This window comes from Suricata suricatta, chromosome 14, assembly GCF_006229205.1.
Source record: "Suricata suricatta isolate VVHF042 chromosome 14, meerkat_22Aug2017_6uvM2_HiC, whole genome shotgun sequence".
NCBI lineage: Eukaryota > Metazoa > Chordata > Mammalia > Carnivora > Herpestidae > Suricata > Suricata suricatta.
Genome location: NC_043713.1, coordinates 62,495,819 through 62,505,438, shown reverse-complemented (window position 1 = coordinate 62,505,438; position 9,620 = coordinate 62,495,819).

Here is a 9,620-nt window from a genome sequence, read left to right as displayed (position 1 = left end):
TTTGGTCTCTGGCTCAGCGTTTCACCTGTGGTCCATGGGACCACTAGAAAAGGTCAGGGGCCACAGTCTGATTGGAGGGGCTGCCAGAGACCACTGGACAGGTGGTACACAGGGGCCCTGACTCACCCTGGGCTAGAGTCTGCAGCCTGGGTGTTTAATCAGGGGTTAGTGCTGCTGATTTGCTGCTTCATCATACCCTTACACCAACACTTCAGGGCATGTTGCCAAATGCAGGGGGAAACTGAGGCTCAAACACACACTTGACAAGCCCCGGGATCCCTGGCCAGATCCTCAGAAATGGGGGACAATACAGAACTTCCTAGAGAGGGACGAGTCTGGACCTGGAAATCCCAGCCATTATCTGGACTGGCTTAGTCACTACAACCATGGTTTTATTTGTGCCCTTTTTTAGGGAGGGGAAGTGTGTGTCCAGGGATGAATGTAACAAGGCTGATCATGCTGACACTACCCTGCAATCCCCAAACACAGGGCCTGGAGTGGCTCTCTTCCAGGTTCCAAGAGAGGCAACCCCTACTAGGCCCCCTGGAATGGGATGACCCACTGCCTTGGGCCTCCTGGGCCCACAGTTTCCCAAGGTCAGATGGATAGGCCTGTGGCACTGGGGCCAGGCCGAGCACTGGCTTCCCTGCCCTTCCTCAGGCAGTGCCTGCCAATACCACCTGTCATGGTCCAAGGGAGGGCACAGCAGAGACTGCATTCCAGCTGCTCAGGAGCCTGACCCAAGGCCACCTGAAGTGCCCATGGGGTTCCTAGGCATAGTCTCAGGCCTCAGCAGCCAGAACAAGGGGGTGAACATTCCCCTTATCCTAACTCAACCCATGTCTGGCTCCACAGCAGATGGATGGGAGGCCAGGATGGGGACTGCAGAGCAGAGGGCACAGGTGAGCTCTAGCAGGTGCAATTGAGTATGGGACGGAGGGGTCCCTTGCCTGCTGAGGCTCCACACATGGGTCTGAACTGTCTCAGTCACCAATGTGTGTCTGGTGCTCATCACTATCCTTTGGCCACAGGGCTTGTCAAATGCATGAATGAGTAAATGAATGATGAGTCATTGGTTCCCCTGGACTTAGGCCAAGGCCACCAAGGCTCAGAGGGGACAGGATTGGCCTCTTCACACAGCCAGTGAAGCAGGGGGTCAGCCTCTGGTCCCTGCCTAGCCAGAGGAGAAGGGACTTCACACAAAAGTCCCAGAGACTAGGTTGGAGAATGATCCTACTTCTGTCCCCAGGGCCTCCCCCTTACCTCTGCCTCTGTCCCCAGGGTCACCCCTGCCCAGGAGTGGATCACCTGATTGAGAGCAGCATTTAAGTGCCCAGGGAGAAAAATCAATTCTCCTGGTTCTACTTTAATCCATCAGTTCCATTTCTGATAAATTTCCCGGTGCCCAGGGTCACCAGGGAGCTGCAGTGCCCAGCAGAGATTAGCTGGCAGGTCAGGACTGCTGAGGTGGCAGGGGCTATCCTGGGGCCTCAGTTCCTCCCCCACACATGTACAGTCAAGGATCACTGCAAGACCACCCCAAAGCCCACGCTGTGCCTATCAAGAGCCACTCCAACAGCTCACTCTCTCTAAGATGTGAGTGACTAGCCTCAGTCTCAGTTGAGATGGTAGGAGGCATTGCACAGGTGGGCCTAGAAAAAAGAGCCTGAAAAACGAGTGGATGAGCTTTCTGCACTTGGAGTTTCAGGGGTACCACTCAGGGAGGCCTGTAGTGCGCTATGTCAGAGGACCATTGAGACAGGACATGACTGTCCCTCCTGAGTCTAGATGACCAGGAACCAGACTCCAGCCCCTCTGCAGATCCAGTTCAAGACCACCAGGCAGTGGCCCACAAGCAACAAGGTATGACAGAGGCACAGTGCCCCTCAACCCTCCCCTTATTGACCCCTCACTGACCCCTTCCCAGCCTCCCCAGTCCTTGAAATCACACTGAAGTTACAGGAGTCTTAGGCAAAGAGCGTGAGGGGCAGAGTCAGGTTAGTGGATAAAGCAAGGGGAAGCTCCTGAGCAGACAGGGGCTGGCCCAAGGAGGGGCAGGAAGAGCTTGGGGCACACACTGTGTGCCCAGGGCATCCAAGCCTGTCATGCTGCCAGGGAAAGGACCTTCGCAAGGAGTGGCATTTTATCCCACCCTCCATCCAGCCACCAGGCCCTGCAAAGGTGCCCCACACAGACCCAGACTCAGGGTAGCCTGGGCTCACCCAGCTCCCCACCCTAGCAGTCCAGGCAGAGTGTCTGGCCTCTCCCCAGCTTGGCCCCCAGCCTACCATAGGCTTGGCACACCCTCTTCTGGCCTAAGCCCCCTCTTTATCCCCCTAGTCACAGTCTGTGGCTTTTGGTGGTCTTCCTGGCTGCAGAGGTCAGACCCCAGCCCTGGCCCCACCTGCTGGCTCTGCCAGGCCCCCACTCCCTCACTGTGACCCAGTGACATTGTTGGGGCCCGGATTAAGTGGCTTGATGCGGCTGCTGTGCTGGGAACCTCAGAGGAACAAGCCAGCACTGAAGGACGAGTGGATTAGATGGTGGTCAATATTTGTGGAATTGAATTGAATCTGTCATCTGGGAGCTGTGCGTGTTCTGGTTAGTTTTGTGGTTTCCGCCACGGGCGGGCAAGACCCAGTGCAAGGGCCCCTCCAAGGCCCCAGTTGGAGCCCCATCCAGGGGCACAAGGCCCATGAGAGCCCTACGTCCTCCAGGCACAGCAGGCTGGAATGGGTGGGCAGGGGGCTGAGGCTGGAGTGGACAATTAGGGACAGGAAGATCCTGGGAGTACCAGCACAGGGGGTGGGCCAGCTGGGGTCTCAGGCGGAGGGAAGTCTGCCCTGGTCCGCCAGGGAGGCTGGGGTCTCACGATGCAGGTCCTGCCCCACTGTTGGCTCTCATCAGTCCCTCAGGAAATGTGGTGCATCGGGCCTGGTGTCCCAGTGGTCAGGCTGCAGGGCTGCACTAGTGTACTGGGCCGGTTATCACCTAGGCTGGGCATATGAGGGATAGTGGGGACCCAGCAGGGGTGGCGGCACAGGGTGGGGAACTTGGTCAGCACCGTCATAACTGCCCTCCTCTGAGGCCAGGCCAGGCACATGGTGCCACAGGGAGAGGATCATGACCCTGGCCCAGAGCCCACCCTCACAGCCCCAGTTCCCAGCCTCGGCCCCAGCCACAGATCCTCTGAGGGTCGTCCACAGGCTGGTGCTGCCCACCTGCAACCCCCAAAGCCCAAACTGGATTAGTTGTGTTTAGAAAGCGGCAAAGCTGCTTATATTTGAGCAAGGGCTCAACAGATAACACTGGGCCAAGAGGGTGCTTGTCTGCATGAAGGGGGTTTGACGGGGAAAAAAACTGCACCAAGCAAGTGTTAATTGAAAACAAACTCAAGGGGATGGTCGCTTGAGCTCAGGCCTCTGTCTGCCCGGTAAACACCTTCTCCGCCGTGCGCCCCAGGGTCCGCGGAGGGCAGGTCTCCACCACCAGGACACAAGACTGCCCACGGGAGAAAAGTGTGGTGGCCGACACGGTGGCAGTTCAGGTCACATCATGGGCCTGTGACTCAGTTGCCACCTGTCACCCTGGCACATGGGAAGCGTGATATGCGAATGTTTTCTTTCTTCTCACATCCATTCCTGCAACTGGGAAAGCCTCAGAGGGGCAGAGGTCCCAAAAGCCAGACCTGGTCCAAGGGCCTTGAGCATAGGCCTGAGCCTGCAGGGGACACTGATGCAGGGCCTGTTGGGTGAGCTATGGAGTCACATGGCTTTTCCTGGCAGTGGTTTCAGGGGGACGCCTCTCTACCTCACCCTCCCCAGGTCCCTGCCCTCAGTGCCACAGGAAATAATCCACTTGTGACCCTCCAACCCTTATCCAGCCACAAGGGAGGATAGCAAACATTTATTTAATAAAAATGCAAATAAAATCCCTCCACTGCAAAGATCCTGGCATGTTTGGGGAGAGCGAAGTGAGCAGGAGTCGGGGCAGGGGATGGGAGTGGGGGGTTGTGAAAGAATGCCACCTTGGAGTGGCCAAACTGATCACTGACAACCCTGTTTCCAAAAAAGAAATGCTCAGGGAGGGGGCATGCCCAGGCCTCACGGTGGTCTGGGCTCCAACCTGGCAACCCTTTTGGCCCGGTTGGTATCTCTCCTGCCTCCAGGTCCAAGCACAGTGCACCAGCTCCGCCTGGATAGCTCCTCACCAGCACTCCACCCTGTCCCCTGGCCTGTGTCCTTGACAGGGGAGTGATTTCCCGGCTGCTGGAGATGGGGAAAGGGACAGGAAGAGACAGAGAAGAGAGAGCATATAGAGAATGAGGACAGATGTGTCCAGGAGGTGGGGACTGTTCCTCAGAGAGAAGCTGAGGCTGCCAGGAAAAGGGGTGCTCAGTGTACCACAATGCAACCCCAAATCCCCTACCCCCACTCATCTTCCATGGCTTATCAGGGGAAAGCAGAGCCCCGAGGCCCAGTGGGGACCACATCCAGCCCAAAGGAGCAAGTGGATGGCAGCAGATGGGACGGACAAAGCTGTGAGGTTGCTAGGTGAATGGACAGAGTGTCCGGGGTAGTTTGGGATGAGTCAGCCCTGGGATCTTTGAGCTCTGCTCCTGGGGACAATTGCCCCAAGGTGCCTGTGATCCCAAGTCGGGGTCCACCCCCATCCTCTGGTTGGTTTCCCAGCTCCCTGTGGTAGGCACTCGGCTGCCCCCTCCCCTCACACCCCAGCCCTGGCTGATCCCCGAGTGAGCAAGGGCCATCAATTATTTAGCTGCTGCCTCTCAGCCTTCTCTCCGTTAGTACCTCGTAAAGTCGGAGGAGATAAATCTCCTCTCGGCTTGCTTCCGCTGGCTGACAGGGAGCAGGCAGGCGCCTGGGTGATGAGGGCCCGGCCCCAGCCCTCCGGCCCTTGAGCCAGCGAGGAGCATCCCTGATGGCCTGCTCGGCTGCTCTGCTATTAAACCCATAACTCAGCGGAAACGAAGCTGGGCCCGCTGTGTCTGGGTTCCCGTGATGAGCCGAGGTACGCCCACCAGTCATAACTGCGCCAGCCCCCAGCAAGAGTGAGGCTCCGGCGTGCACCGGCCACTTCTGAGGAACCTGTCAGGTTTCAGGAGCTGTGTTTAAATCTGTGCCCAGTGGAAGTTTCCTGGGCACAACGCGGGTGAATCACGGAGCCCGACTGCCCACGGGGGATGCCAGGCAGCGAGGAGCACAGACACAGGACCTACAGAGGAGAGTGAGGGGCGAGGACACCTGGGGCTCACAGCGGGCTCTGTCTGCATGCCCCTGGCCACACCCAAGGTGACCATCGAAGTTCCCCGGGTCAGCCCTGGTGAAAGAGGCAGTCCTGCCACACCTTTCAAGAGCAGAGTCATCCACCACCAGGTGAGCTCTAGAACCTGGGGGCCGCCCAGAGAGGACCGGCACCTGCCCGGACCACCCTGGAGGAGGGCTCACAGCTTTGCACATCTAGTGAGATACCTGTCCCAGTGGAACAGAGGACAATGATATCCTGGGAGGTCCAGGTCAGGCCCTTGCCCCTCTGCATCTCTAGGAGAAAGTTTGTTGACTGAGTCCATGACCCCCCACCTCTGCAGGACTTGGGGTGGCCCCTGTAAGGAAGTGGCATGTGGGCAAAGGGGAGCAGTCACAAGGCAGCAAGACAAGGTGGGCCAGGGAGGTGTGGAGTGGGGGTGAGAGCAGGGCTTGAGGATAGAGTCATGCCCACCCTGGGGACCCTACCACAGGTGGACCTACCCAAAGTTCCATTCTGAAATACCTCGGGTGCATGGTGAGACAGAGCTCCAAGAATCTTGGTCATTCCAGGTCAGGAGACAAAAATGCATGCAGAACAAAGGGACCTGGCTCAGCTGTAAGGACTCAAGCTGCTGGAGGCCCCACCAGGAGCCACTGTCTGACTGGAGCTCTAGCTCCTGGTGGGTATTCCCCTCCCCAATCCCCACTCCCACTGGCCCCCATGGGGCAGGGACTGAGACCCAGGTAAGGAGTCCAGAGGTACCACCAGTCCCTACAATTAGCGGTAACGAGTTGACAGGCACCCGGTGCAGGCCACAGGTCAAGTGCTAATCGAGACTGCTAATTACCTTGACAAGGCTGGGAAGGGAAGCAGTCCCTCCCCTCTGACCATTAATCCTCTGGATGTGGCTCCTGCCCCGCCCCCAAGCTAATGGGGTTGCATTTCAGCTGTAACCACGAGGCTCCTGCACAGTGAGAGGCTGGGTGTGGGGGGGGGCCTCAAGGCCTTCCCCCTTCATCCCCCAACTTGATGGCCATTCTGAGTCCCTCTCAAGGCACTGGTCCTGACTCTCCATCTCACACCCCTGCAGGTTGAGGATGCCAGCAGCTGTCCTAGGCCTCTGTCACAGCCAATCAAACTCTGCAAACTATCTCAAGCTCTCAAAGCTGTCTCTTGGATACCGGCCACTCCAGAGACACAGGCTTCCTGATCCAATGCCCTGCATCCCAGGCAGCCATTGGGCCCACACTCAGCTTTGGGTGCTAACCACCTGGTACCTGCTTCTACCACAACTTCAGGCTCCTCCCCACCCTGCAGACCTGTCCCCTTCCTCCCTCCAGGCCCCAACCTCTGTTGATAAGGCCAGTGCTGTTATATGAGCAGTGTCCAGCCACATCAGGGACTCATGGGGCTTTATAGTCTGACTCCAAATCTCTTTCTACTCTGTGGCCAGCCAAGCCAACACTCCACCTGATCCTGATCATCAGGTTTTGCGGCCAAAGACGGGACCCATCCATCACAGTTAGGGCCGATCTTCTCCCATCTGAGGGCAGGCCGGGTCATGTCCCTTGTGCCATGCCTAGCTTGGTAACACCTTCACAATGTCCCACTGGGACTGCCGGGCAGGAGCTCATTCCTGGGAGCCTGCCCTGGGAACTGCTCCCTCGGAGGAGCCACAGCATGCCTTGCCATCCCTCTCACTCACCATCAGCTGGGGCTGAATACCCTGGATCTAGGCCTCTCCTCACCCGCCCTCATTGCCATGGTGGCAGGAAGAGTGCCTCCCTCCTGTCCTGCTTGCTTGTGCCCCCCCCCCCAATATACACAGTCCCTACAGCCCTGCCAAGGTCAGCTGCAACAGGAAATGCCTCCAACGGGACCGTGAGCAGTTACAAAGATTAATTATGTGGGAGGACGTCCAATGTCTGGTGCTGATAAGGCCTATGGTGCCTCTGCTCGGAGGGAACCACCATCAGGAAAGGCTCGTTTCAGGAGAGCATCCTCTGTCCTGAGGAGAGAGAGACCCGACTGCCGGGCTTCCCAGGGCACAAACGTGCATTCCATCAACTTCATTGCATCAGCTGCTGCTGACTTGATTGCCCTTGAAGGGTGAGGGAAGCAAGCCTCAATGCATATGGGGGACCTAAAGCAGCAAGATCCACACAGATCTGAGCGACATATTCTGAGCCAGACCTTCGTGGAACAGAAGTGCCTTCCAGGATCCTGCATCTCCTGCCCCGGGCACCCTGCACTGGCCACCACAAAGCTTTCTGAAACAAACACTGTCCGGGGCTGCAGAGGTCTTATCTCGTGCTCCCACACTGGTCAGTGAGCAGGGCCAGTGGCTGCTCTGGGCACAGGAGAGAGATCTGCCTACGATGGCTTCATGTCCAGCCCTTGCCCAGCTCTGCCACCTCCCCACTTCCCTCTGTTGCCCTACCCCCTGGTCCAGGTGTTCTAAACACCTGACACAGGGACAAAATAGGTCTCCTCATAGCACAGTTCACTGCTCCACTCCCTGGCCAAGTCCTGCACTGCCCTCCCCCCACCAATCATCACTCCAAGAGTTTTCTGGTGAGCCCTCTCCTCCAGCCCCCAGCTCAGACCTCAGCCCTCAGCCCTGATTCCACACCTGCTTTATTTGCTTTGCACAGCTGCACTGAAGTACCTGCACTTCTGGAGGCCAGGGTCAAGTCTGTCCCCTCAGTGACTGTGACACCAAGGCTACTGAGAAAAATGTATGCAAAAAGGTGGGGAGAGAGGGAGGGAGTGTGGAGCCTGCAGACATGGGCTGGAGGGTAAGGTGGTGCAAAAGGAAAAGAGCTGAAACCATTGAGAAGAACTGGAAGTAAGCAGGCAAATATTGACCAAATCTCCCATGGGAAAGAACTTTCTAAGAACAAAGGCAAAGATAAGTACACTTTGTGTGAAAGCTAAATTCTCAGGTGGCTCAGAAGAAACCATACAGTTAAAAGGCAACCAATGAATCAGGCAAACTTTTGACACTAACATGACAAGAAATTAATAATATTAACATAACAGGAGCCTATCCGAAGCCAAAACACCAAGGACTTCAGCAAACTGCAGATGAGGCAACACTCTGAAGGTAAGCCCCATCAAATGCCCTAGCCCCTCTGGCCAGGTATCACAGAAGCCCTTTGTCCACTGAAGGAGGCTTTAGTGGGCCAGGTTTTTGGTGTCCCGAGTGATGAGATGTTGAACCCTTAGCCCAGGAAGCCCCCTTCCTGGAATCTATGCTGATGGAGTGTGACTCAGAGGGGCAGACCCAGCTGTGTGGACCCAGTGTGGCACAACTACTTGTCACAGCAGAAAAGGTAGAAACAGCCAGAATATCCAATAATGCAAAGTGAAAATGAAGACCAGACACAGAGTCACATATGAACTTATGAGAAAGTGTGTGCACACAGCAAAATCAGGAGGACATAAATAAACTACCATTAATCACAGGGTTCTCCATTATTTAGACTGAATATATAAAGCATACAGATAAGAGGAGGAAGTTCCTGGGGGGTGAAGCTCAAGGCAAGAGAGTGTGGGGGCTCTGGCCAAGTCCAAAGCAATTGTGTCAGCATCTATGCATGGTGATGTAGGTCCTCAAGGCTTTCCTAGGCTTAGGTCCTCTCTAGGGGGCAGTTCTATCCCTTGGTTGAAGGGCAGCTGTGGGGGGAAGGAAGGCTAATGGACAGGTGGGTAAGTGGATGGAGGGTGGATGAATGTGTGAACAGACAGATAAGTAGATGAACATATAAGTGGATAGATGATGGGTGGGTGGACCGGCGAATGAATAAAAGATTGGATAAAGCAATGGATGGATGGATGGATGAATGGACAGGTAGATGAATGGAGGGATAGAGGATTGGATGATTTGACAGATGGACAGATGGGTGTGTGGAGGGATGGTTGGGTGGATGAATGGATGAGTAGACAAGTGGATGCATTGAAGGATGGATGGAGGGATGGATGAAAGGATGGATGGATAAATATATGAATGGATGGATGGATGGATGGATGGATGGATGGATGGATGGATGGATGGACAGGTGGATCATTATGTGGATAGATGGGTAAATGTACAGACAGATGTGTGGAGGGATGGTTGGATAGATGATTGGATGAGTAGACAGGTAGAAGAATGAAGGGATGGGTGGGAGGCCTCTGGCGTGGAGGGCCCCTCCCCAACCTGTCCCTTTGCCCCTCCCTGCCAGGAGTTCTGCTGGGATCACTGCTTTTCAAGCAGCATGCACTCCCTTGGCTGTGGCCTCTGCCTCAGCATCCCCAAACCAGCCCCTTGCCTGGAGGCTGGAGGCCAACCCTCTGCCGTGAGCCTCAGA